Here is a 26,932-nt window from a genome sequence, read left to right as displayed (position 1 = left end):
ATTGAAAGCGAAAAGAGTACACCTGTAGTTTGCCTAATTGGTGCTATTTATATAGAAACTTTTCCAATAATCTGGAGACAACAAATTAACTTTCAATATATATTAATATACAAAGTATATATAATAGGAAGAGAAGATATGTATGATGAAGAGAAGGCTGAGATTTTTTTTTTCTTCTTTCTCCTTCATGAAAGGAACATATGTCATCCTTCATTCTAGACACATCTTAAATCTCTCCTTACTGGTCCTGACTATAATTTGCTTCTGTAGGTGTCTATTAACTCGGTGTGCAATGCTCAGCGGTTTAGATACCACTATAGTTGTTAGTCAAAGTCTCCTTATAAGTATTCATATTTCTGTCTTGTAGTTGGGGATCTCTTCTCCCTTTAAGCTTTCCTCCCTCTACTACCCATGGGCAGTCATCAGAGTATGCTGAATGCATAGGAGCATCATTATATAATAAACAATTGCTAAGTGGTCACTAATTGACATTATGGGGCTCCTCTCAGCCTGTGACATGCAGAAAATGGAAAGTCAGCCCAGTGTTGCTCTGCTGCCAGAAGGTTCACCTTCAAAGGTTGCTTCCTTGCTTGGCAGTAGCCACCCGTCCTGAGCTGACCCTATGCACTCCTTCCTCTTCTTCAAGGGTAGGGTCAGCCTTCCGGCTAAAACACCTCCAAATTGACTTTTCTTTCTTTTTTTTTTTTTTTTTTTTTTGTCATCTGCTCCAACACTTCCTTCATTACTGTTTTCTTGTCCTGTTGGTGACAACTTTGCCTCCGATGAAGACATGTCCCCAGGTCCTGATCAGGATCCCCTGCAGAGCTCCTGAGCATGTCTTCAAAATTTCTGAGTGTGAGCTACAGCAGCCAGCAAAGATCATAAGCACTCAGGACAGAAAGCTCTGAAGTCTGCATGTAAGCCTGATCTTCATCTCTACATAGAAAACTGAATCTGTAGTTATTCTGGAGAAGTGAAATTTTTCACTTTTCCTCTTCAGTTTTCTTTCGGTTCTTAAAACTGCTAATTTTTCATGACTCCAACTTTAGTGGTTCAGTCAAAATTTAGTCCTCACTAAAATACAGCTGAGATCTCCCTTTGCATCTGGAATATCTTCTCTTCTGTGACTTGTGTGGAGCAAACCCCTTCCTGCCATCCTGAGCAGAAATACTAATTTTCCAAACCTCAATTATGTTTTTGTTTCCATTCAGATAAGTTCCATACAAGCTCATTAATTTACACAGTTTAATTTGGGCCCTAACAACAATGGTGATGGTAAAATAATAATGTTAACAGTTGCCAAAGGTAGTTGAGATTTTATATAAATGAGATACGAACAAACCTTGAGATTCCACACAGAAATTAATTATTTAAAAAAAGTACAAAGGCAGAAAGAAAAAAAGTGAGAGGACTAGAACCTTTCCTGCTTAAGAAAAAAAAATAGAGAGAAATATTGTTTAATTTATCATCATGCTCTTTTGTGTCTTTCAGCATTCAGCATAAGTTATTTTCCAGAAACAGACTACAAATGAAGAGACTGGAATATGACTCTGTGATAAACAAAAACATCAGACAGTAAATAGGGAAATGAGAAATAGAATTACAGGTGCAAAGTAATTATTATTGTGCCACAGCATTTCAGCTGCTAACCATTTTTTTTCCTGCATATTCTATCAAAGGGATCAGCATTTGGCTTGCAGAGCCACTGATGTTTTCAAGGTCTCTGCATTCATTAGAATTTAGTACTGTGAGGTTTTGCTTTGCTTTGTTTTTTTTAACCTCTTTTATTCCATTCAACACATTATGGAGGAAACATTTGTATTGAAACACTGCCTAGGAAAGTAAAACACACCAGAACAGGATACATTTTATTGATCAGTTATATTTTTAATTTCAAAAATTAATTATTTTCAGTGTCTAGAATGTCTCATAATTTTTTATATGTGATCTTTGTGTGGAAATTTCAAATTCTGAAAGGCTTACAAGGCTTTTGCTATAGATAAGCCCTAGAAAATACCATTTGAAATATAAATAGTGACTATTTCTCCATCTCAGAGCCAAACTAGAGTTAAAAATACAGGAAATTCCCATCAGGAGAAACTACAAGGATTCACTCTGAATAAAGCATAGAATTGTAGTCATACTATGGTCACAGGTCATGATTGAGAATTTATTAGGTACCTTAGTATGAGGATTAGCTATAAGGCAATACAGCATAAACTTGATCTCTAACATCATAGAAAAGCCTTAATTTAAAGGACAATTCACACCATTATGAGATAAGCATCTCCAGAGACTCATCCCCCTGACCTATTTCTCTCCATTGACAAAGAAAGAGCCTAGGGTGACTGGCTGGGGTTTAGATGTCTGACTTTTAGAAATCTCAAGTGAGATAAGACAAAGCCCATCCATAGGATTCCTGTGCTGTGAACGGTGATGGATCAACCGCCCCAAAGGGAACAATCCAGAAAGGTGGAGAGCCACCTTGTGCGAGGCAGTCGGGAAGGTGGATGGATGGCAGGGTGGGCAGCTCCGACTATCTGCCTTGCTCCTTGGCTGGGGTCCCTAATGTGAGGATGGGGACAAAGTGCCTCTGTCCTTACCGGGCAAGAACGTCCTGGGGTTTGGCGCAGCTCAGAGATACTAGTGGTGCAATTTGTTCAATAGTTAGATAGGTCAAAATCAATACATTTAGAAGGGCCTATTATATATTCTATAGCAATGAGGTTCTTCAGCATAAAAGACAATCTCTTGCCTTAAAGTTCTTGTTATCTCTCTGCTTAACATCAGACCAGCAAGGGAGTGAAAAAAACAAAGATAAGAATCACCAACATTTTAGCAGAAACATAAACTTTGAAGAGGTGCATGAGAAAACACAGCACTAGGCTCACTGACTCTGCCTGTCCTGTATTTGGCGGTTTTTAATCAAGTAGGAGGATTTCACTGCATGTTCATACCCTAAGGAAAGCTGCAGTAAGCTTGTGCTCCCCCCTCTGCAGGGCCGTGTGTCGTGATTTAACCCCAGCCAGCAACTAAGCCCCACACAGCCGCTCACTCACTCCCTCCCCCATCCAGTGGGATGGGGGAGACAATCAGGGAAAAAAAAGTAAAACTCATGGGTTGAGATAAGAACAGTTTAATAGAACAGAAAAGAAGAAAGTAATAATGATAATAATAATAAAATGACAATAGTAATAATAAAAGGACTGGAATATACAAAACAAGTGATGCACAGTGCAATTGCTCACCACTTGCTGATCGATGCCCAGTTAGTTCCCGAGCAGCGATCCATCCCCCAGTTTACCTCATACTAGACGTGACATCCCATGGTATGGAATACCCCTGTTGACCAGTTTGGGTCAGCTGCCCTGGCTGTGTCCCCTCCCAACGTCTTGTGCCCCTCCAGCCTTCTTGCTGGCTGGGCATGAGAAGCTGAAAAATCCTTGGCTTAGTCCAAACATTATTTAGCAACAGCTGAAAACATCAGTGTGTTATCAATATTCTTCTCAAACTGAACCCAAAACATAATACTGTACCAGCTACTAGGAAATTAACTCCATCCCAGCCAAAACCAGGACACCGTGGAAAATTATTTCCAAGTATACTCATTTAGGATTGGGAATTTTGGGGAGAGCAAGTATGGCCAGCTGAGACCTGCAAGCCGGTCTATTTTACTGTAGGTTAAAATTTAAATTGAGCGCTCTGACTACATTTCCAAAAATACGGTGAATGCCAGTGCCAATTTTTTATGGCAAACACTGCGCCAACTGTTTGTGGCCATCTTTGCGTGTGTGAACATCCGAAGCAGAGGACATGGGGATGGAGGAGGCGATGGCACTGATGGGATCTCTGTTCCATTGCTGGGAGGGTTTTTTTTGTTGTTGCTTTGTGGGTTTTTTTCCCCAAACAAAGTTTTTGCTGCTCTGTGGTGTGTTTTGATGGCATTTGTATTCTTTGTTCCGGCAGACTGGAATTGTCACACTGAAAGATTGACCAGTGTGTTGTGCCAGATAGGTCATCTAATGAGCAAGAGTGCATTTTGCTTTCATGATGTGAACATGATGCTCCTTATGTCCCCAGGGAGCACACATAACACTCGTGTCCTCAGCTTCACGGAGCTGCGGAGGCACTCCAGCCAGGAAAAATTCTGATGATCGGTAGTTCCATTTTTCTAATGGGCAAACTGATTATTTAACATGTATGACTTCACTTATGAATACACAAAGACATATAAAAGGGTAAAGTATTGTTTGGCTTCAAGAGAATTTAGTCCTGCAGGTAAAGTGGAGTTTGGACTTTCAGGTGATGTTGTCTTTGCTAGAAAATAGCTTTGCTAACTGAAGCACAGGAACGGTACTGATGCCAATAAAACTTAGACTTCTCTTTTCCCTGAATCTGCCTATAAAGTACCTTTCACTGTAGGATCTGAGCATCCCTCTGGACCTTAATCTTCACTTGCCTTTCCCAAAGGACTTGTTTAATCCCCTGTTCAAAAGAGCGTGGGGATGTTGTCATGCGGGTTTCGGTAATGTCTTTGTCAAAGTCCCATTTAAGACATCAGTTACTCTCTATGCATAAACTCTCTTGGAGGCTGACCTTTGTTTTGCTTCAGTTCATGGCCTTATCTCTTTAAGCACTTTACCCTTTAAACTGTTTTGCAGATTTGTATGCACTAGCATGCCTTCAGCTCTTCTTAAATTTCCTGCTAAAAAAAACCCAAACAAGCACATGCACAGAGATTATTTGGTAAACTGATACAGCCTCTTCATGCAAACTAAGAACTGCTTTCAATATTCACCTAGTCTAACTCTTACTGGGCTATTATCAGAAAGGAATTATTTGTTTTGCTTAAGTATTGTGTTTTCATGGACTGCAGCTCTGAAGTTCTGGGCTGCAAAGTAAGTCATACATGGAAGTACTGAGCTAAGTTTTAAAATCTTTTGTTCATTTGTTCTGGCTTAGAAAAATGCTGGAAGTATAAGGTATCTCCAGTGGAACCAAATTTCCACATCTATCTAAACATATTGTTGTTAATAGTCATTCTTTGAAAATCTACTAGATTTGTTCAAGGGAGCCTTAAGCTAATAACGGCTAGTGATCAGGATGCTACCAGACGGGATCGGTTATCCCAGTTCTTCCCCTTTAGTTCTTATGCTTTCCCTGCTGTAACTGCTCTTGGTGTCTGCTGATGAGATAATACTGCAAGATACAAGTTTGGATACTATAAATCAGTTCTTACACAGTTAATTCCCTTTTCCAAGGCTGGTCCCTGTAAATCTTCATTCTCTGTCTCTTTCCTCAGTTTCGAAGGTAATTTTGACCAAATAATATTGTTAGAACAAGGCTCTAATTTTGTATATTCCTAAGAGATATACTACAATCAGTCTGAAGGGAAGTATAAAAATGGTATGTGCTAACACAGTCAGACTTTCAAAGTTGACTCAGTGTCTTTTATTTTGCTTTCAGGCTGATGCTGTTGAATATTCTTTTCTTTTTTTTTTTTTTTTTAACACAGGACTGCTTGCTGACTAATGGCATTCTAGAACGAGTTACTCTTCTACAATGACAGTACAAGAAACAGGAGGAAAACATTGTTTTCCTATTAAATTAATGGAAGTTTCATAATTCTATGTGAATTCACATCAAATACATTGTATCTTTTGTGTGTTCAATGGCACATGAGCATTTGCTTTGGGTCAATTTGTGCTTTTCCCAGCAGTCAAAATAGCAGTCAAAAAAATGTTAAGCCTGAAATTATAAGCAAGGTGAAAATTAAACATGGAGTTTTAGTCTCCTGTTTGGGTTTTGGTGCCATTCAAAACCATATTTCCAAGAGAAATACACTCAGACAACTGTGAATCAAAGCTGAAGAAAAGGTTTGCCTAAAGCTTTGTGAAATTGAAGCTAGGGCAGCAACTGATACAGTGTTAAATAAATCTATTAAGATGAAAAACAAAGCAGAAATTATTGAGACATTACACAGAAAAGAAGGGAGTCCTTGACTTCCACTGCATATTGTAAAACCTCTAAAATCAGACTGAGATCATATACTGTTTGCTTTATATCTGTCTTTCTGCCAGCAAATGTTTGCATTTTCAAGACTATTTCAATCTTATCATTTAAACTATAGCTCTTAATCCTTTTTTTTTTCAGTATACTTGACAGGAAGACAGTGATTTGTCTTTGTTACCTGACTATATCATGAAGTGGCAGTGGTTAATATAAAATCTCTCAGTGCTTAGGCCAAATTCCTGGTAACTTAATGAGAACAAGCCCTAAGTGTGAGAAGAGGATTTGACTGCTTTGCACCTATTTCAGAATAATGCAATTAATCCCACCTCCCTTCCCCTCCCCCCCCCCCCTTTTTATGTTGATATCTTAGTCTGGTTGCTTATCAGTATCTAAAACATATATATTCTGTAAATTTTGCATTTTCACTGCTTCAGATGAAACAAAAGTGGCTGCTTTGTCCTACCCTCAAAGTAGACTTCCTCAAAACTGTGATAATGAACTCGATGTATTATCCTGAACCGGTCACATCATCATTTATATATTTACCTTCTTCTAACTGACAGTGAAGAACAACAGACACTAGTATGGAAAAGATGAAGAAGCTGTAGTTTATGGAGAAAGTCTATTAAATCCAGTATCTAAAACAATGCATTTTAATGCACGGACTTCTGAAGCAAAACCTGTGACATTAAGTGAATATCATAGTGTATATAGTGTAACATATCCTTTAGTATCTTGAGATAAATTCTTCTGGTAGCATAAGGCAGTTCCAACAATATTAATGGTGTAAATTTTCCAAACTTTGTAATTATTCACCAGAAGTATTAACTAACTTTTCCATTTGCTTGGAGGAGAGATGAGAAGGACTAGAATAGTGAAAACTGGAAAAAGTTTAATCCATAAATAATATTGCCAATGAAAATGTTGGCATCTGAGCAAATGTAAACATCTTGGCAGCATCACTACCATGACACAGTCAATACCCTGTCAGACTTGTATGGTCCTTGTAAATCAAATGCAAAGTCATTATGAATTGTAATCATTGTGGGAAAGGACAAAAAGCATGAATCTACCTACTGTTACCACAGTGCACCTTGATGATCTGCAAAAGTGAAGGTCTTATACTAATTAAAAAAAAAGGAAAGGCATTCTTATAACCAAGGCAGATAAATGTGTTTGTTTGTCAGATGCATCCCTTCCACTCTTCATGTGAACTAATGATGTTGTCTGGAAGCAGAGTTCATTGTATGCAATAGTACTTTGAGACTAATCCTTATTTTCCTCAGACATATTCATCATTTGCTCTTAAGCTGGAACTAGGCCTTGTGCTCTGACCTTGATTCAAGGTGTCAAAGTGTATTGGTTTTATGTGGCAAGGTTTTGGTAGCGGGGGGGGCTACAGGGGTGACTCCTGTAAGAAGCTGCTGGAAGCTTCCCCTGTGTTCGAGAGAGAGCGAGCCCATACCAGCTGGCTCTAAGATGGACCCGCCGCCGGCCAAGGCCGAGCCAATCAGTGATAGTGGTAATGCCTCTGTGATAACATTCTTAAGAAGGAAAAAAAAAGTTGGGACGCGGAAAACAGCCACCGGAGAGAGGAGTGAGAACATGTAAGAGAAACAAGCCTGCGGACACCAAGGTCAGTGCAGAAGGAGGGGGAGGAGATGCTCCAGGCGCCGGAGCGAAGATTCCCCTGCAGCCCGTGGTGAAGACCCTGGTGAGGCAGGCTGTCCCCCTGCAGTCCAGGGAGGTCCATGGTGGGGCAGATCTCCACCTGCAGCCCGTGGAGGTCCCCACGCCGGAGCAGGTGGGTTCCTGAAGGAGGCTGTTACCCCGTGGGAACCCTGCGCTGGAGCAGGTTCCTGGCAGGACCTGCGGATCTGTGGAGAGAGGAGCCCACGGAGCAGGTTTTCTGGCAGGACTTGTGACCCCGTGGGGGACCCACGCTGGAGCAGTCTGTGCCTGAAGGACTGCACACCGTGGAAAGGACCCATGCTGGAGCAGTTCGTGAAGAACTGCAGCCCGTGGGAATGGCCCACGTTGGAGAAAGTTCGTGGAGGACTGTCTCCCGTGGGTGGGACCCCACGTTGGAGCAGGGGAAGAGTCTGATGAGCCCTCGCCCCGAGGAGGTGAAGCGGCAGAAAATAACATGTGATGACCGTAAACCCCATCCCTGTCCCCCTTGTGCCGCTGGGGGGGCTTGGTGGAGAAATCCGGGAGTGAAGTTGTGCCCGGGAAGAAGGGAGGGGTGGAGGGAAGGTGTTCTGAGATTTCGTTTTATTTCTCATTTACCTTACTCTGGCTGATTTGTAATAAAAAGTGAGCTAATTTTCCCTAAGCTGAGTCTGTTTTGCCCGTGATGGTAATTAGTGAATGATCTCTCCTGTCCTTATCTCGACCCGCAAGCTTTTTGTTATATTTTTCTCTCCCCTGTCCAGCTGAGGATGAGGGAGTGATAGAAGGCTTTGGTGGGCACCTGGCGTCCAGCCAGGGTCAACCCATCACACGAAGTTATAATCAGCTTCAAAGATGACTAGCAACTAGGTAAGCACTCAGGTTTGGGGGAAAGATCTCTCTTAAGGAATCCAGCTTTTGGCAGCAATATTCCAGCTGGTCAATAAGCAATATCATCTGTGGAGAAAACCAAAGTCAAAGAAAGTACAAAACCTAATGAGGACCTACAACAGATTTCAAGACTCCTTAAATATATGATTGCCATCTTAGTTAAATTGCTACTAAAATAGATTACCAAAGCCAAGTAACATGAGAAATTAATCACAGAACCTGAATTTCAAACTGAAGCAGAATTATATGTAGCCACCTGTGTTGTATCTATACTATATGTATATCAATACCTGTAAGTATATAAATATATACATAAGCATTTTAACTTCAAGTAAGGAATTTCGTTAGCATGGTGATGTTGCTGTTTGACTCTGTTTTGTTTCATGTCTCTGCCAGCCTCTGTGTCTATTTCCTCATAGAAAATTAATGGTAGGTCTATCAAAAAGGTTAAAAGGAGTCACTTACTCCATCTCTTTGCAATCAGGCCAGTTTTAAGTATTTGAGAAATGCACCTGGCATGCCTAATTGCTTAAACTGAGGCTCAGGTAAGTATTTTTCTAACCAATAAACAAAAAGTAGATTCTGTATCTCAGTATCCATGCTCCATTACTCCAACAGATGAGGCAGAGAAACTTCTTTCACTTTTTCCTCAAGAATTTGTGTCCAGTTCCACTTTTGACATGGCATGATCAACCCCATAATCTAGTCCGGTGGCTCTCACTTCAGTTAACTTTTTCATTTACCTTTGGGATTGTTTAAATTGTGCTCATTGTGTTTGGTTCCTTTTACCACAAGGATTAGGAAAGAGAAATCACTCCCTGGAGGTGCCTCTTTCTCTCCTCAACCGTAGAAGGAGCTGAGGCTGCCTGAAAAGTAGACATCTCATTTTGGACATGGGTGTCAGGACCACTGAATCACAACTGTTGCTTCTGGTGTTGGCCTAAGTCGGTTTAGGGAAGTGTCTTTTTGAAATGTTGTTATTTGGGTAGCAGGCAACAAACAATTCACTGATCTGAAACAATGAATTACACAGAAGGATGCAAAAAAACCCAAAAGATTGGCAAAAGGCCTGGAATCAGAAGCCTAATAGAGAAGGGGGATAACTAATGACTAAGTGACAGCAGGTTTAAAGACAGCAGGTATGAAACCTAGGGAGAAAAACACATTAATTGCATTGCAAAACAGATAGGAGCTTAAGACAAAATTTGAACATTATTTAAGTGGGAGAGTGTACACCAAGAAATACTATTGCAGTTTATTTTATTTCCCTGTTTCATTCATAAAGGCTGAATAAATAATACACATCAAACATCCCCAGCTTTTGCTGAAAAAATGCCAAGAACAAAAAATAAAGCAGAAGGAATTGGGTGGTTTAACATGAAAACTAAATTCCTTTTTAAACCTGTACTGAGTAGTCTTTCAGCATCAAGTCTGGGGTGAAGAGAAATGCCAGAGAGTTGGAGGATGAGATATTTTTTTTCATGTTTACTATCAAGTAGGTAGTTTTGGAAATTTCTAACAATATTGAAAATGGAACACACTGTACCTGAAAATAGTTACAGGAAATGAAATGCTGTCTGCTACTGTTCCTACACATATGGATTGACATACAAAGATTCTATGGGTAAAACTAGGTTAGCATTTACACACTATCCGTAATGTCAGGTATTTTACCACAAAGCAATTCATGCAGTATTCATTCTTTTTTTTTTCTTTGTGTGGAGAAGGATTCATTGCTATTTTTTCTTACAGGCTGATTTTTTGGTTGAAACTTCTCCTTTTTTTTTTGCATGATCTACAATGATGTGGAGGGATATTAAAAGCAGAATTTTCAAAAGCTCCTGATGCATCAGTAAAATTACACCTACAGATAATGTCCTCCACTGGATCCCAGCTAGGCTTTTCTAAAAGGTGGGATACTGGCATTTGGGGATTTACTCTAAATACCCATGGCCAGCTACATGACTTGTTTGATCGGTAGTGCTACACTTTGGATACATCCTGGAGATTCAAGCTGTGTCTTTGTTCCTTAATCTTGCCTATGTGAGTTTGAATCCCCCGTCTTTCCTTCTATAAGTTTATCACATGTAGAGTTAAATCTGACCATGTTTCTCTCTTCCTTTCCACATAATACTGTGAGCAATGATATCTGGTTTCCAATGTATCTCTATCTCAGACAACCTGATAGTTATTGTTACTAGAATTGCCTGTCACAAAAGTCAAACGTTTAGAGTGAGATTTATCCCAACAAGCTTTATGCACATAAAAGACTGGTGTGTAGCCTAATTTCTAATTGGCAAAGAGATGGAAGTACCTCCAAAAACGATTTATCCCACCTTGCATGCCTGTCTCCGGGTGGGTTGAGTCACCCTCGGGAAGTGTCTATTCCTTTCAATTTCCTTTAACTACGTTGCTGTGGTTGAATATTACCATGACAGCGCTTACTGGGACGAAGAGTCTTCTGCAGGAAAATTACCTGCCAGCTGGCAATTGCACTGGGATATAACAGATTGTCATACAGGAAAATGGAGCAGTTTAGGACAGCGCAATACATTGCAGACTCCAAGGATTAACTGCACACCCTGTATTGATGTTTGTAAGCAAAGAAGTCTGTGTTGACTTTTGGGCTGAGCAAGACTTGAAGGATGAAGCCTATTAAAGAACCTCAAATTCTTCTGCTGTCAATTAAACCAGGAAGTCTACTCTCAGAAGATCAACTTCCAGACTTCTGCTTTTGGGACTTTTCTGTGACTTTTTACAATATTTCTATTTTTTTAATACAATAAAGGATACCCAGATTACTTTTCTGGATAAAGGCTGAATAAATAATACACATCAAATGTCCCCAGCTTTTGTCTGAACAAATGAAAAGAACAAAAAATAAAGAAAAGGAATTGAGTAGTTTAACACAAAACCTAAATTCTTTTTTTAACCTGTACTGAATAGTCTTTCAGCATCAAGTCTGGGGTGAAAAGAAACACCAGAGAGAATTGGAGGATGCTTTATTTCTGTGGAGAATGTAGGTAGCCTCCTTAAAGTGTCTAAAAGTGGGCACATGGAAATTAAGATAAATGTTTAGATCATAATGACCTAATACTATAGTTGCAAAAATGCAGATGCAGATATAAGGGCTACTTACTTCCAAAGTTAATTCTCAAGAAGTTAAATGGATAATGCAGACTTTATCATTTCAGACGGGATACAATGATCATTGAATGTGCAAAGAGAGCCTGAAATTACAAGGCAATACTAGAAGTGTAGGAGTTAGTTCACAGATAAGTAACAATATGGGCTATTTCCAAGGGTGTTACAGGAGCTCTGAGATTTCTACTGGCAGTAAGCTGAAGAGCTCGCCACAATGGCACTGTACCTGTTGCAAAGTGTAGAAACCTGCAAAGCTGCAGTATGAAAATCTGGTTAGTAGATGATTCTCTGTGTGATGTGCAGAAGAGCAATCGCTTCTGTTGAGCAACGTTATCACTAGTGTGGTACAAAAGTGGGATAAGCAGGATTTACTGCTCTGCGGTCCAATAAGGAACTCATTCTGTATCCTGGCCAATTTGCAGTTTGGGTAACTACAGACTGGCCTGAAGAAGTATTGCTAAACTTTACGCCATAAGTTGTAAATAGCTGTTTCTTAAACACAGCTACACAAAGGATTAGGAGGACAGGGGATACAGTGTGTAAAAAAATCAAAAAAGCTGTGGTTTAAAAAAAAACCTCTTTATATTTACCAAGTGACAGCTCCTTGTACTGTTTCCAGCAGTGATTGTAGACTGGATGCTCATCTTTCCATGAGCCATGGGAGGGAGAATGTCCCGGGAGGAAGAAGCTTTCTGGCAGTACGAAGCCTTGGTCTCTCACAGCACTTCTCTTCCTTCGCCTGAACACCCCTAAAGTGGTTCTGTAGACACATGAGCTTAGAGAGAGAGATCTAGATGTCTGTAAATATCCACGGACAGAACTGATTTTGCTGAAAATGTAGCTTATAAGGGCATACTGAGTTATCTCTGAATATATTTTTTTTTCAACTACAAATTGGGTTTTTCATATGCTGATACAGGGGGCCCACAGGATAATTTAATAGCTGACAGAGATCCCCTAATCAAAAGATATGGCAAAAATTAGTGACAGGGGTAGCATTAACATTCCCAGCTTCTCCCATCCTCACAGACACAGTGGTATATTTGTGTGGGACCAGGAAAAGGAATATGTTGCAGCCTATGGAAACAATCAATGACCATATGTTTCTTGCGTATTTTAAAACATATGCCATACACTATTTGTCACAGGTCCCTTGTATTGTACTCGGAGCACAAAGTAAAGGAAAAGGAAAATATATTAACTTTCTAGTAGTTATATTCATGTAATTGTCTGGTCTCTGCCCAAGTCTTAATCAGATAAAACCCACCAAATTCTCCATTGATCAAAGTCTCTCCAAGAGGCAGTGTTATATTCAACATTGATCTTCCATTGATTTAGTGTTATTTAAACAAGGCTAAATTTAAGCTAGCATTTTCAGACAGATAATCAAGAACAGAACCAAGTTTATTGGGCCTTTTAATAAATTATGGTGAATTGAGGAACTCTGTTAACCAAAGTCAGCTCTATTCTTGTTAAAAATAAGCCCAGAAATAGTGTCAAACTAGACACCGGTAAGATGTTCCAAACACACTTTGAACAATGTAGCTCTTTTTCAGTGTTGAAAACTTTGTTTATATTTTTATGAAGGCATTTGTTTTTGCCATCGAGAAACCATGAGAGAAAAAATGGATGTAGTACAACATACACAGAAAAACCGTGGAGTTAGACTTCTCTTCTCCTTTACCTCCTCCATAAATATAAAGCATCAGATAATAGAAACCAATTCATGTGATGTACTGTAAGTCAGGTGCTATTAGAGTCAAAGGTGTTATCTGCCTTAGTAAATAGTTGCAATAATCTATAGCTTAATATACTGTAAACCATGGTAATAGATAAGAAGAAAGCCAGGAATACCTCTTACAAATAGCCTCTACTGTTTATTTGAGTTTTCAGGGAGCAACATGGAAAGATTTTCCTACCCCATCACAACCCAAGGAGTGATTTACATTTCAACCTGTGCAAATTAAGCAAAATAAATAACTAGTTAAAAACAGATAGAGAAGTAACAGTTTGGAGAAGTCAGAGTCTCTCAGAACTGTTTCCCTAATAACTCATCCTTTATGATACTAATAAACCAAAAATAAGGGGGAAGGGAATGTCAAAGTTTGTTTTCTTTTCCACCCATTAAATTTGAGGAAAGAGGAACGACACGTTTAGACTCCATTTCTAAACCAGTTAACAACAGAGACCAATACCAACAGCTGTCAAATATTGGAATCAGGACTTTATGATTCAGTAGCCTTGTGGAAGCTTATCCTGAGGTTGTATTGGCATCCCAGGTATTTATCCTACATATCCAGTATACTGACAAGTAAGCAAAGCACTAACAATGATTCACCTGACAGAAGAGTAAAGCTGCTAATGCAGGAAACTCTAGCCAACTCTGATTTTTACAGCCAAAGCTTTCCACTGTCTGTAAACTGAACTGTTTCTATTTATTGATAGATGGAGATCCAGTTTTCTAAGCATTTATAACAGATACTGCTTTGTAAAAAACCCACAACTGTACCGGATATGTAAAACAAGTCTTAAACCCTAATGGTATGTCTGGTTGTATCAGAGACAGCCTAGTAATACTAAAAAGTTTAGGAACCTCTGATCAAAAAAGTCTTCAAGAACAAATTGCATAGGACCAAACTCAAAGATTTCTTGTACATTTTATTTATACATTATTTTAATTATGCTTCTTTTTCCCCACCTTGATTCCTTATGTCTTCACCAGTCCATTCAGTGAATTTCTGTATTCATATTTCAGTTCTTCAATGTGTAAGTCCTGTAGTATGTGCTTTCCTGAAGTTTAGGCAATTTTCATCAGTGGTTTCTCACTTGTAACGATTTGAAAATGAACATGTTGAGCAGTTCTAGTACATTTCTCAGCTGTGATCCCTTTTTTATGAGTCCACTTTGGTTGTCTTTAATATATTTCTAGATGTTTTGTACTCTCTTCTCTTACTGCTAATTCTTGTATCTTTTATATAGCTGAAGTTAGGCTCACAAGCTAGCTATTTCCTGCATACTCCATTATTCTCTTTGAAGCATGCCTCATAAGTGCTCAATGTAACGTTACTGAGGATACCTATGAGCAAAATAGCAAGAGGTTAATATAATAAAGTATGATGGGACTTATTTGGGGGGGTCACAGACATGGCTGCAGAAAGGAAGGGCTTCATTGGGATTGAAGTCAGTGAAAAGAGAGGATAAAATTGCAAGCAGATGAATTTTCTTCTTTTATCTGTAAGTCCAAGTGGCAGAAAACAGCATTCTCACTACAATTCTGTTCCATGATACTTCACAGAATTATTAAAGTTCAGGGATGCAGAACATCTCTGGACATAGTATCTTTCAGCCTACCTTTACCCAAGATAGAAAGCTAATTCTGCTGAGGTTTTGACATATTCACATCACATTGTATAATTGTAAAAATATCATTTTTTATTGCCCTTTTAATTATGCCTCTCTTTTTCCTCAAGTAGGGACATGTGGCTGTGACAAGAAAAGCCAAAATACCATAGAAAATGCCAGTTAAGGCAATTTCTGATGGAAACAGGAAAAAAAAAAATCATTATTTCTACTTAGGTTTCCAACTCAGGTTCCAAATCCCCCCAAAATCAGGCAATACAGCTGAAAATCCACAACGCTACAGAGATATGTGAGTGCATCTGGAGGATTCTTCCTTGCTAATTGGCCAGTGATGGTTCTGACCATTCATATATGTTTGTGGATAGTGGCCTTCACCTCTTTTGATGCACAGCCTAATGAAACCGCATCTGGACTGGCTTTGGTGAGTAATGCATTAGGACTTCTCAACAAGTGTGACTATGTTGAATCATCTACGAGACTTTCTTCTGAAGCTGAGCCAGTAAATGAAGAGAATACTTTCGGTGTCGTGATTTATATATCACTGTTTCAAAGGTTTTAAACTTTTGTTTAAACTGTTTGTTTTCAGTTACATTTGATTTTGATAATGGTTGTTTAAACTTTGTTGTTGTTAAGCAACAACAAAAGTGATGTCTTAGTGCTACAAAAGCACCCCCAACCTGTGTGAAGTGCTATGAAGGATGGTTTGAGCAGCATGCTCTGGAGACAACCAGCTCTGAGCAGAGCCACTCTTCACTAATTAGCCAGGAGCCATTTAAAACATCCATTATGGGATGCAAGACCAGAAACTCAAGATATTTAAGCAAAAATGACAAAAAAATATTGTTTACTCTTCACAGAAGAGAGAGACAATTAGTTGCTATACAATTTTTCTATGACCATGTATTTCACAAAAAATTGAAACCCTGACATCTCCTTTCCCTTTTCAGCTTGGGCTATTTTTCCTCTCTCCCTTTTCGAATGGAGGATTTGGGGGTTTTCTTTCTTTTTATTTTGTTATGTATTTAAACTTGAAGTCCTCCAACGCAGTCCCAGTATACAGATAGCACAGACTTTTGCATGTCCACAGGTAAAATACAAAACAAATCACGCCTGAATTGTCAGGTGATGATATACACTGTCTATCCTTCTGCCAGCCCTTATAAATGCTTAACAAATGGCCTTATAAGAACTAAATAGGCAGTTGAAATACTCATACACTTCATGGCTATATTACTCTCTTGGACTACACAGCATTTGCCTATTTCCTGTCTTTCTGGTTCAAAGTCAAAAAAAAAAAGGAGAGGAAATGGTCAAACTGCTCATACCCATGGTACCAAACCCATCACTGAATTTGTCCCATCAGCAGAAGCTGCAAGGGTAATGTAGAAATGAAAGCCTTCACCATCTTTCCACTTATTTTTCCTTTCTTACATTTTCTGAAGTCCACCTCAGTTCATTTTGATTTACGTTTGGCACTGGTTACTAAACCTGTAGAGAAAAATTGGTTTATATAGGAAGTAATCACGTAGTTTACCAGCATTTCATCCAGCAGGCAAGCCGAGACATTGAGGTGGCCAGCAGTTATTGAATGCGGTGGGGTTGCAGTGGTGGGCCAAAACCCCAAAAGATCATGAATACAGTGAGCAGATGGGATGGTGAATCTCCCACACAGGTCATGCAAGGCAACTAATCTTGTCAAAAAGCTTCTTTGCAGTTATTAAGATGATCTCTGTATCTGACTGCTAATTTCGCTAATGACATTCACCCTGCATTACCAAAATAGGGAGGCCAACATAAACACTAAACCCAAATCCGTATGTAATCCCCTAAATAATCACAATTTGCATTTCAGTCTTTTTAAGAGGTATCAATTCACTGGTTTGAGTGGATTAAGTCTTTGTTGAGTTGTACCGTGTGGGCTGCTGTAGTCTGCTCTTTCTGGTTACTTCCACAGCATCGCGCAAGCGAAATGTCACAGGGATTCTTGATGCCTGCTTTTCTTGGCTTTTTGCATATGTTTAATAGAGTCTGATTCACTTATGATTTCTGACTGCAGTTTATTAGCTTTGCCAGGAAGATGAAAATGCGAGGCAAATTCATTCGAGCAGATGTGAATGTTTTTTAAAAATGTCAGTCTTCTTTTTTTGCCCCCCTTACTGTTCCAAACCCATAGGTTTCCAGGAACTCTTTAGGGAACCCCAGGGAAATTAGAGTAAAATATTTATAACTGAGTTAGAATAATTGGTTGATTTGGAGATAACTGGAAAGGTATCCCTGCTATTTTTACCCTATAACCTGGAATACTCTTACTGTGACAACCATTTCATATTCAGCAAAAATGCAGTCTTAGCAGATGATGGAATATGCAGACAGTGGCCACATCTAAGTATTTTATTTTAATGTGCCACTAGACTGATTTTCTCTTTTTTGCCAAAGACTTCAAGCATGATTTTTCATATAAATCATGTACATAAAAAAAGAATAAAATTGCTTGAGTAGCTCTTCTGAAAAACTTTTTAAAATAAATTGTTGTTGTTAGTGACCTTCTCTGGTTTCCTATTTCTAATTTTGATATTGGAGGTGAAATGTTGAATTTTTTAATGTTTTATTCTTGTCTTCATTAGCATCTGCTGTGCAGTGATAGTGTGTCAGCTGCCTTAGAGAAAGGCTTGACGCACGTGGCCTTGCTTGAAAAACTTGTAAAGTTGATAGCCAAAATGAACAGCTGATGTGTGAACACAAGAAATAACATCGGAGTTAAGGAGTCACAGATTGATAGCTTCTCTCTGTCTTTAAGCAGAAGAAAAATAGGTCTACTCTTATAGTTTCGAGACATTTATTTAAGGATGGGACTGAGGAAGAAAGGACATTGAAATTATTCACAATCAGTGACTAAAGTGAAATAGGTGTCCATCTAGCTAAAATGGCCTGAGCCTTCACAGGATAAATTTTAAATGTATTGTTCCAGCTGAGGTCATATCAAACTCATGTAACTGATACAGGTGACCCCAGCAGACTATTTACCTCACCATCCTGAATAATCTACTTTCTTCCCAGCAGTATTGTTGTTCCTGTATCTTGGAAAAAGCCTCAAAATTAAAAAAGAAATAAAAATTCTCTTGGATTTGACACAGAATAATTGCTTTTAATCACCTATGTAAATCATCACAGATTCTTGATTCAATATCGTGACTTCTGATTTACTTTGCATGACTGATGGGAGAATCAAGCCAATTGCACTTGCACTTTAAAAGGCCAGTGGTTCCATTTTCATAAGTAAAATAAAGGGATTCCTAAGAAGCAGCTGTATTTCTTTATTTGAGGGCGTTTGTGGGGAGGCACAAGAAACTATACAAATGTTGCAGTGTAAAGCAGTCTGATGGATTGCTGGTGTAGAGTGCCCTTAATGTGAGATGTTCAGCTTTGCATCTCCCCTGCTCATATGTTACCACTAACTTGGTTTTATGCTTCATTATTAATCTGTAAACTGTCTGCAGAACAACAGGAGACGAATGTCCAGGCTGAAATGGGTGGGGGTAGTCATTGATCAAACTGCTCAAGACAGTTCCCATCGATTTCTTGAAGATATGCATCCTACATGTCTGCAATAATATGGGAAAGGGTTTTGCAATACAAAAAGAAAAAAAAATCCCATTTGTTTGGATTGTGCTTAGAAGGTAGAAGATTTTATAACATTATATCTGTCTATTGTGGTTTGGTTTATCGGTTACATTGATACCAGTAAGTTCTGGGGACTAGACTGCTAAGAGCTTTTTAATTGTGGGTAAAAAAAGACTGAACAGAAGAGTGACTATAGCTTTTGTAGGTGAAGAATTTAGATGATTGTTTTATGTCTCTGAAAAGAAGCTTCCAAAGACCACCATTTTATTGGAATGGTGCAAATACATTGATTCAATGATTTGGATAAACAGGCTATATAACACATCAACTTCTATGTCTATGAAGATTTGTACATTATATGGCTAGACCATGACACAAATACGTGTGGTTTTCTCCTGACAACATGTTATCTTCATCAGGGAAGAAAAATCTCCAAATTTTAAGAATTTTGCTGGGAGATTCTCTAACTGTTACCTAAAAAAAAAAGAAAAAAAAAAATTGAGCCTGCACAATTTAGCTGGAAACCTTTGAGGGGAAATCACTTCTTTCTGGTCCTGCTGCATTCCATCTCCAGGAATTAGACTGAACTTTCTAATAAGATATTGGCTGGAATCTGGAAATATAAATAAAAAAAAATAGAAGGAATTGAAAAGTGCTATGCAACGACCTAAAAAGATATTGAATTTGGCTTAAAAGATGTCCAGGCTGGTTTCAGTAGATAGATATATAGAGAGATAGATAGACAGATATACACACACAGAGATAAAGTCATATGAAGAATTATTGAGAACTAGCACTGGAGATTAATTTTGGTGAAAAAAACATTGAATGAGATTAATTAATTTTGTGATACTGTTCATTTCTGTCTCTTGGCAATATCTAATTGGGGATTTGATACAAAGCTAGAATGGGAAAAGTTAAATATTTCTCATCAAACTTTTATGACTTGCCCTGTTGTATGCTGTACCTTCAAATTCTGAGGAATGAGAATGTTAATAGCTGGCAGAGATGGTAACTGGTGCCTTTGCAAATTCCTCCAGTCCACTCCGGATTGAACATGAACTTATAAGGAATTTACATTTATGCTTTTTCACCATTTTTACCATCTGAACCAAAGTTAATTTAGGTAGAAGAATATGGAAAGCTATGTAAGAATTTCCTAGCACAGAAGAAAATGTGCATCTTTTCTATACAAGGACTAATTGTCATGAATCATATAAACAATAGTGAGGAATACTGGATGTGTTGATGTTATGATGGCACTTCCATCTTCCATTTCTTCCTCTTCAGCAGCTCTGTTAATTCAAAATTTACTGGAAATAAAGATTTCAGCTTTGCCTTGCAGCATTGATCTGAAGCAGAGTTGAACCACTTATTAAAACATAGAGTCTTCTGAGCCAAAGAAATAATCAAAATTCCAATTAATGCTGCTGCAGCATTACACTATTGTCATAGTAACAGTGGCATGAAAGTTTATATCAAAAGCCTTGTTAGGAAGTGCCAGTCTAAAAGCAATCAAATCCCTGGGAAAGCATTCAGAAGTTCAAAAGAAACTAATGAAAGAGGCCTTTAGGATGTAATTTCATTGACAGTTATTCTTACTTAACAGAGGCAACTCAACCAGGGTCTTCTGTTACAAGGAAGCTCAGTGGTATTAGAGCAATAGTGCTAAGATTAACAGAAACAAAGAGGGACTGTGCAGAAACACCAAAGCACAAATTTGTGTTTGGAAAAGGTAAATCCACAAAACAGTAACAGCATTAGGAAGATTGTGGAGAAGATGCTATGTGGCCTGAAAAAATGGGTAGGTAACTTGGGTTCAGAAGGCATAGAAGAGAGGACTTCCAGGCTCTTGGAGATTGACCGAGTGTTTTAAATGCTTAGGTGAATGGTCCTTAGCTTGTGACCTGCGTATAATATACTGCCTGAAAGGCAGTCTGATCTGTCTGGAGGGCACAGAGGGAGGAAAAATACCAACAAAAAAATCCCCAAACTCAGTGAGCACATTCTTATGTTGGTCAGCATGCTAGCTTTTACGTGATTTCCATCATGAAGTTAAGGAATGTGTACTAAATTCTTTTTCCTATTGTATGTTTTATGTTGGGTTTTGGTGGGGAAGTGGATTGTCGTTGATTACAGTTTGACAGCAGCTGAAATCCCACAAGAAAAGCCATTCTTTCATAGCGTTCCAGGAAAAGATAGAGGCGTTGTCATAAAGATGGATATTCTCATGAGAGTTCTTCTGCTTGCATGAAGGGAAGCGAAAAACCCACACAGGATCAGAAAGTCATTCCAATATCTCCTAAGCTCACTAGGCTGCCAGATTCAAGCTGAGATATAAGTCTTGATTTGCAATCTAATAGAAAACTTAGTCCTCATTTTGAATCAAATTTAGACTCAGTGGTCAAATTTTGCAAGCTTGGATAGTTAAAATCAAGTGAATGTGACACACTGAAATAATCATTGGTCACGTCCCCAGTATGTGCAATGCAGTCCTGTCAAACCAAAAGCAGACAAAAAAGAATAACAGATGTGAAACAGCATCTAAAAGCAGAAAAGAGAAGAGAAGTGAGTCTTGGGAGGAAAGGGGGGCTATAAAAGATTCGTGCACGTTCAGGTAATGTTCTTTTGATCTTCTCTCACTCCTGTATTTCATGTTCATCATTAATGCCTGCACAGAGGGGAGGAAGGATGGAAAATCAGGTAATTAGTTACACATGTACTTTGATCAGTATTGCATTTTTCTTTTTCAAGTTGTTTGCCAAAGTGCAAAGAGACGAAAGGGAGGGTTTCATTCATGGCAATTGTTCAGTCAAGCACATTCTCGGGGATGCTTCCATAATCTCTAAATTTAATCCTGTGCTTCTCTAATGATAACTCAAAGGTGATTTGGAATTGATTTTATTTCAACATCATCAAAGCTAGAATTTCTGTATTTCCATGTCCTCTATCTCAAGCCACTGTACGCAGGTATGTAACTAGCATGTTTTTTCAGATGATGAGCACAAGGTCTGGAGAGATAAATAAATGGCAGGAGCTTGAAAAATTAGAATTAGGTTTAGAAATCTCCTTTTTAGTGCTCAGATGTTGACCTTCCAAAGAGGGGAAAAACTTCCCCAGCTCTTTCTTGTTGGTAGTAGCTGGTGCTATACATTGTCCCTTGTGAAGTGACGTAGTGCCTGTCATACAGATAGGGTCCCCATCACCACCTTCAGCTTATCTTATCCTCCTCCCTTTACTATTTAATGTAAGAGAGAGGGAAAAGAAAAGAGTGGGAAAATACTTATGCAGAAGGGGCAGGGTCCTTTATCTCAGATACGCTGCTGGAGCGAGCCTTTTTTAGGCTAGTGTTTACATTGAAATAAGGATATAATTTAAAGAGGGACATGGCTGTACCCATTCAGTTCCCAGCTGGAGGGGGAAGGGGAGCGATACGGCATCAAATTATCAAATCCCACGAGCGTGTGTAGCTCTGGTTTTGTCCTTCCCTAATGCGGCAGGCAGGCAGCTGATGGGCTTCTGAGATGAGACACGGGTCGTTTCCCTTCGCGTCCTGGCTGGGGGCAGTGTTTGAAAGCAGGCTTGTGTGTTAACTATGGCAATTCTCTATAGGAACTTTTACTGGAACTTTAAAAATGTGCCCTGTAATAGCCTTAGACAGCAGTCAGCACGGGTCTGGCTTTATGATCCTTTTCCTCTCCATCACAGAGTCCCAGGACACCCGTCCATAGAGCTCCCCATAACCACTATAACTAATGAGGCTGTGGAGCACAACCAAACAGCATAGGTCACTCACTACCAACAGTATGACAAGTGTTGGTTCTGTATAAATTACCTTGTAGACATGTTTTGTAGAATATTTCATTATTTTGCGTGGCAGCTTCAATAGCAGCAGTATGGGACACATCTCCCATTAGTAGTGTACAATATATTTTCTTGTCAGTTAATCTTGAAAGCTGGCTACCGTTCCTCAAAAAGGCTGGATCTTTCATTTCCTTGTAATAAATACTTCACGCTAAATGCATTATTGCTAGAGAGATGTCAGTAATCGAATGCTTATCATCACATTTTCCTTGTGGCCTATGACAAAAATATTTTCTGTAGTGGATGCAAAAGGAGAGCGAGAGAGGTGATGGGAGTAAAATAAGGAGAGCAGATCAAATCAAGTGTTAGACAAATAGACTTCTGAATAACCAGATCTCCTGTAGACAACACAAAGACTGGAAGTCTCTGAGAACTGAAAGAAAACAGAGAATATGTTTCAGTGGCAAAAAAAAAAAGGTCTGAAGAACATAAGTATGTAAAGTACTAATATCTCCTTGAATATTTTGTGAATCTTCTATGGTGCTTACTCTGCTCTATGTACTTTATAACCTACCTGTGTCCGTAAAGTATAAGTATTTAATCCTGGCATACTTATGCACTTTAAAAGACAGTTATTGGAGACCTGTTTCTGCTAAAATTGTTGCTATGAATTTTTTGGTAGCATAAATGTGTAGGCTGGAGCAATGACCCACTATTTCTTTTGCGTCATTATCTTTTGCAGCTCCTTACAAAGAATTAGCCATTTTAGACGTGTTGCATATGTTTCCGTTTCATATTGCATGCAGAAAAAAAGCACAGCAGCAGTTTGCATTATATTTATTCCAAGCAATTATGATGCACTGCTATATGAGCACTGAGAACACAGTCTCATCAAAAATTGAAGCAAACGAAGGAAAATACAAAGGGCCCCTACAAAAATGACTGTGAGGAGGTGGTGAGTGGAGGTGTGAGAAGGGACAGGCTTAGGGTGTTTGTTTTCTTTTTGCTTAAAACATTTTGAAAATCAGAGATTCATGTAGGTTTCTAAAGAAATACATCTGCAGATCATTTAGTCTGCCAAGCAAAATTTCAGCTGATAACTTCTTATTGACTGAATCCCATTTTTCCACTTACCCTCCAGGAAGGAGCAGGTTTATAACCTTCTTGGCTGCAAACTCTCAAAGGCTCCGTAGAACCAACCCTCCCTCAGTTATGGCAAAGTAACAAAAGTAATCAACTTAATCCTTTCACAAGCCAAGCCCTGTGCCTTCCAGATCTCTAGCGTGTCCATCCATCTCAGTGCATATCCTCATCCCTTTCAGTTAACGCGTGGCATGAGCCCCGGTGGTTCAGAGGGAAGATGTTGATGTGTTTGGGTCTCAACTCTTCTACAGGCTGAGAAAATCACTTAGCCTTTCTATGTATCTTTGGCCCGATGATGGAGATAAAATCTATCATTACTTCTACACTTTTTCTTGCCCATATCATGTTTATATACGTTCTTAGGCTGAGGTTCTTATCAGTGATAAAATGGTATTTTGTAAATGGGGCCAATTCCACTGTCAGAGGTCCTTGGTGAACTGTTGGACAGGTATTAAGGAGGGAGTGAGGTGAACAGGGATATTTGGCACATACCAGGCCTCAGAAATCCAGAAGCTGCTTAACTGGAGAGTTTTTAGGTATTTTTGAGCCCTTAAAGCCCACTGATACATTTAAGGAAAATAAAAGTGAAAATTCAATCTGCTCTAACATATCTGCCTGTCTATCTGTGTGTAGGTTTTACATTACCATTCTATCACAGTATCTGAACAGTTTTCACACAAAAAAATCAGTAACAGTGGTGTTATCTCTCCCTGCCCGTGCTGGCTTTTCTCCTTTTCGCTCCTTCTCTTAGGCTGTCTCTGAGCTTGTCACCTCCACGCTGTGAACACCAGCGCTGCCCGTTAGCCGGCACGGCTGAGGAAGGGAAGCCATTTCACTTGAAATCAAGAGGCCCAGCAAGTGCGATTTATCCTTTTTATCGCAACCACCGTGCACCCTGCCGAGATGCAAAAGTCTGATTTCCCCGCGCATGGGGCGGGTTTGGCGGATGGGAAATCTATATGTGTCCTACCAGGGGGGATGTGTCCTCACCTCCTTGGGAAGAGGACGACCATCCAACACCTACATCTGGGGCTTTGCACGCTCTGCGGAGGCGTTTATCTGCTCGGTTTGACTTCGGTCACCTGTTGAGCCTAAACAGTCTGAAGTTCTTGGGGTTTTTTTCTTTTCTTTTTTTTTCCTTTCACTCTCTCTTTTTTTTTCTTTTTTTTTTTTTTGCCAAGCTCTCCTGACTTTTGCATTCTCTGTGTGTGCGATGAGGGTGGTTGTGTGAGTTGCTCAGAGAATAATTATCCTTGCTGAGACCTGAGGAGGCAATTCATCATGTCAGACTAACAATGGCTGCAGATAGCACAAGGAAGCCTACATAACTAAGCATTGAAAACTAAGCACAGAGCGTGCTGACTTTCCCTGGTGAATATAGAATTTGGGGTCGTTATCTCACATTTTTGCTGAATATCAGTGGACGTATTTTGAGGCTAACAGATGCATCACTTTGGCTTTATTTCCATCTGCCAGGAAAACAGAGGATTTATGGTTATTTCACAGAGCCCACCGTGCAATGCTATGAATAGTGTCAAATAGTCTTTTTGCAAAATTCTGCTTGCCTTGGGGGTATGTGTAATTATCTCTTCTGATATATTGCATATTGAATTGTATTTATTTTTACTGCGAAGTGCAATGGTATGTTCCTGTTCCATTTATTGGCATCTTGCAGATAGATGGCAATTTTATATAAATTTGTTATTTGTTCCAGAGGAATGCTGCAGTCGTCTCTGAGTGTTTGGACCTTGCAAAGTAAACTTCATTTACAGCTCTTGTAGTGATGGACTTTTTCCTCCTTTCAGACCTGGCATACAGCAGAAGTACCCACACCAGTGCCATGCCTACTGCTGCATATTTCAAGGCCCCAAATTCAAAGTCTACTGATTTCAGGGAGGGTATTTTCTATAAGCTGAAAAAGCTTTGTTTAGGGCTGCATGGAAGACAGGTTTAAATTAGTTCAGTATATCTGACAGCACTGGAAAGAAGGTGAGCCAAACCCTGCCAGAGATCTCCTTTTTTAAAGCCATCTAGGATATACATGCATACTTACATACATACATACATACGTTTTCAGTGATGTTGGTGAGTGCATGTGTATTTTTATTCTTCTTTTACCAAAGCTTTGATAATTTTGTGGATAGAAGCAGATTTTGAAGATGTTTTCAGCCCCATTTTCTGGGAGTAAATTCTTCTTTGTCAATAAGGAGGCAGGATGGGTAAATCAACTTGGAAATATTAAAAGATGAACTATTGTGAGATAAATTATACTTTTTTTTCAAAAGTTATTTTTAAATTTAAAAAAATGTAATGAAAGAAGTTTGTCATTTTCTAATTATTAATTTGAGACTGGACCTTTAAAATCAAGCTGTTAACTCACAAGAATCTTGTTTCAGATGTCCTCCTAAGCTACTGGTAGAAGTCAGGTCTTTTCTGCATGTCTTTTTGCAGGATAAAGAATATTTTCACTTCTTTCACAGGAAGGAGACAGAAAAGGCAAAGAAAATTTTTCAAAACTTCAGTGTGAAAAAAATTAAGAGCCAGATTTTGAACAAAACTCTTTTTTTGTTCTCAAATGAAAACTATATACATACAGCTGGAAATAAAGCCATTCTCAAAATATCTATTACAATGGCCCAAAGAAGTTCAATAGGGGAAAGCTAAAATACAAAGTAGATTTAAAATTGAAAAAATAATACCTCTGCACTCGGGGTGGTCTGCATGTGAATGAGAACTGTGTCAGGGCAGTATCCTCAGAAAAACATAATGACAAGAGAGCGAATTTCTGTAACCGCCCTGTGTGTGCGATGGTATCCACCTGGGTGAATCATTCTCTAAAGACTGATTATCTGCCCATGAAAGAAGGAGAAGACATGTCATAGCTTTCTCATACTCCTCTAAAGGGTATGAAGAAGAAAGGCAAGGTCTTGGCTCCGTCTCCCCTCCTTGCTGCATCACGCAGGGTGCTGACCAGGCTCTCCGTAAATCACTAAACCCCAGAGAAAAAAGAAAGACCGATGCCTTAGAGAGGGAACTCCAAAGCAGAGGTTTGTATTTGCACCTTCTTTTAAGACTGCACCTAATGCTGCCAACAGGTCCCCCTCAGGGTTTCTCACTATTATCACATCCAGAGCTCCTCAGGTCAAGCCATTACCGTGCTAGGGAGCAGACAGCGTGACAGCCACCGTTTTGGCTTGGTTAAGTGGGAGCATTCAAAACTCTGCAACTTTCCAAAGCTTGATCTGTACGGTCACACAGTTTAACAGCTCCTTTGCTTCTTGCTGAA

The sequence above is a fragment of the Haliaeetus albicilla genome, chromosome W, assembly GCF_947461875.1.
Source record: "Haliaeetus albicilla chromosome W, bHalAlb1.1, whole genome shotgun sequence".
Taxonomy (NCBI): domain Eukaryota; kingdom Metazoa; phylum Chordata; class Aves; order Accipitriformes; family Accipitridae; genus Haliaeetus; species Haliaeetus albicilla.
This window is presented reverse-complemented; position numbering follows the sequence as displayed.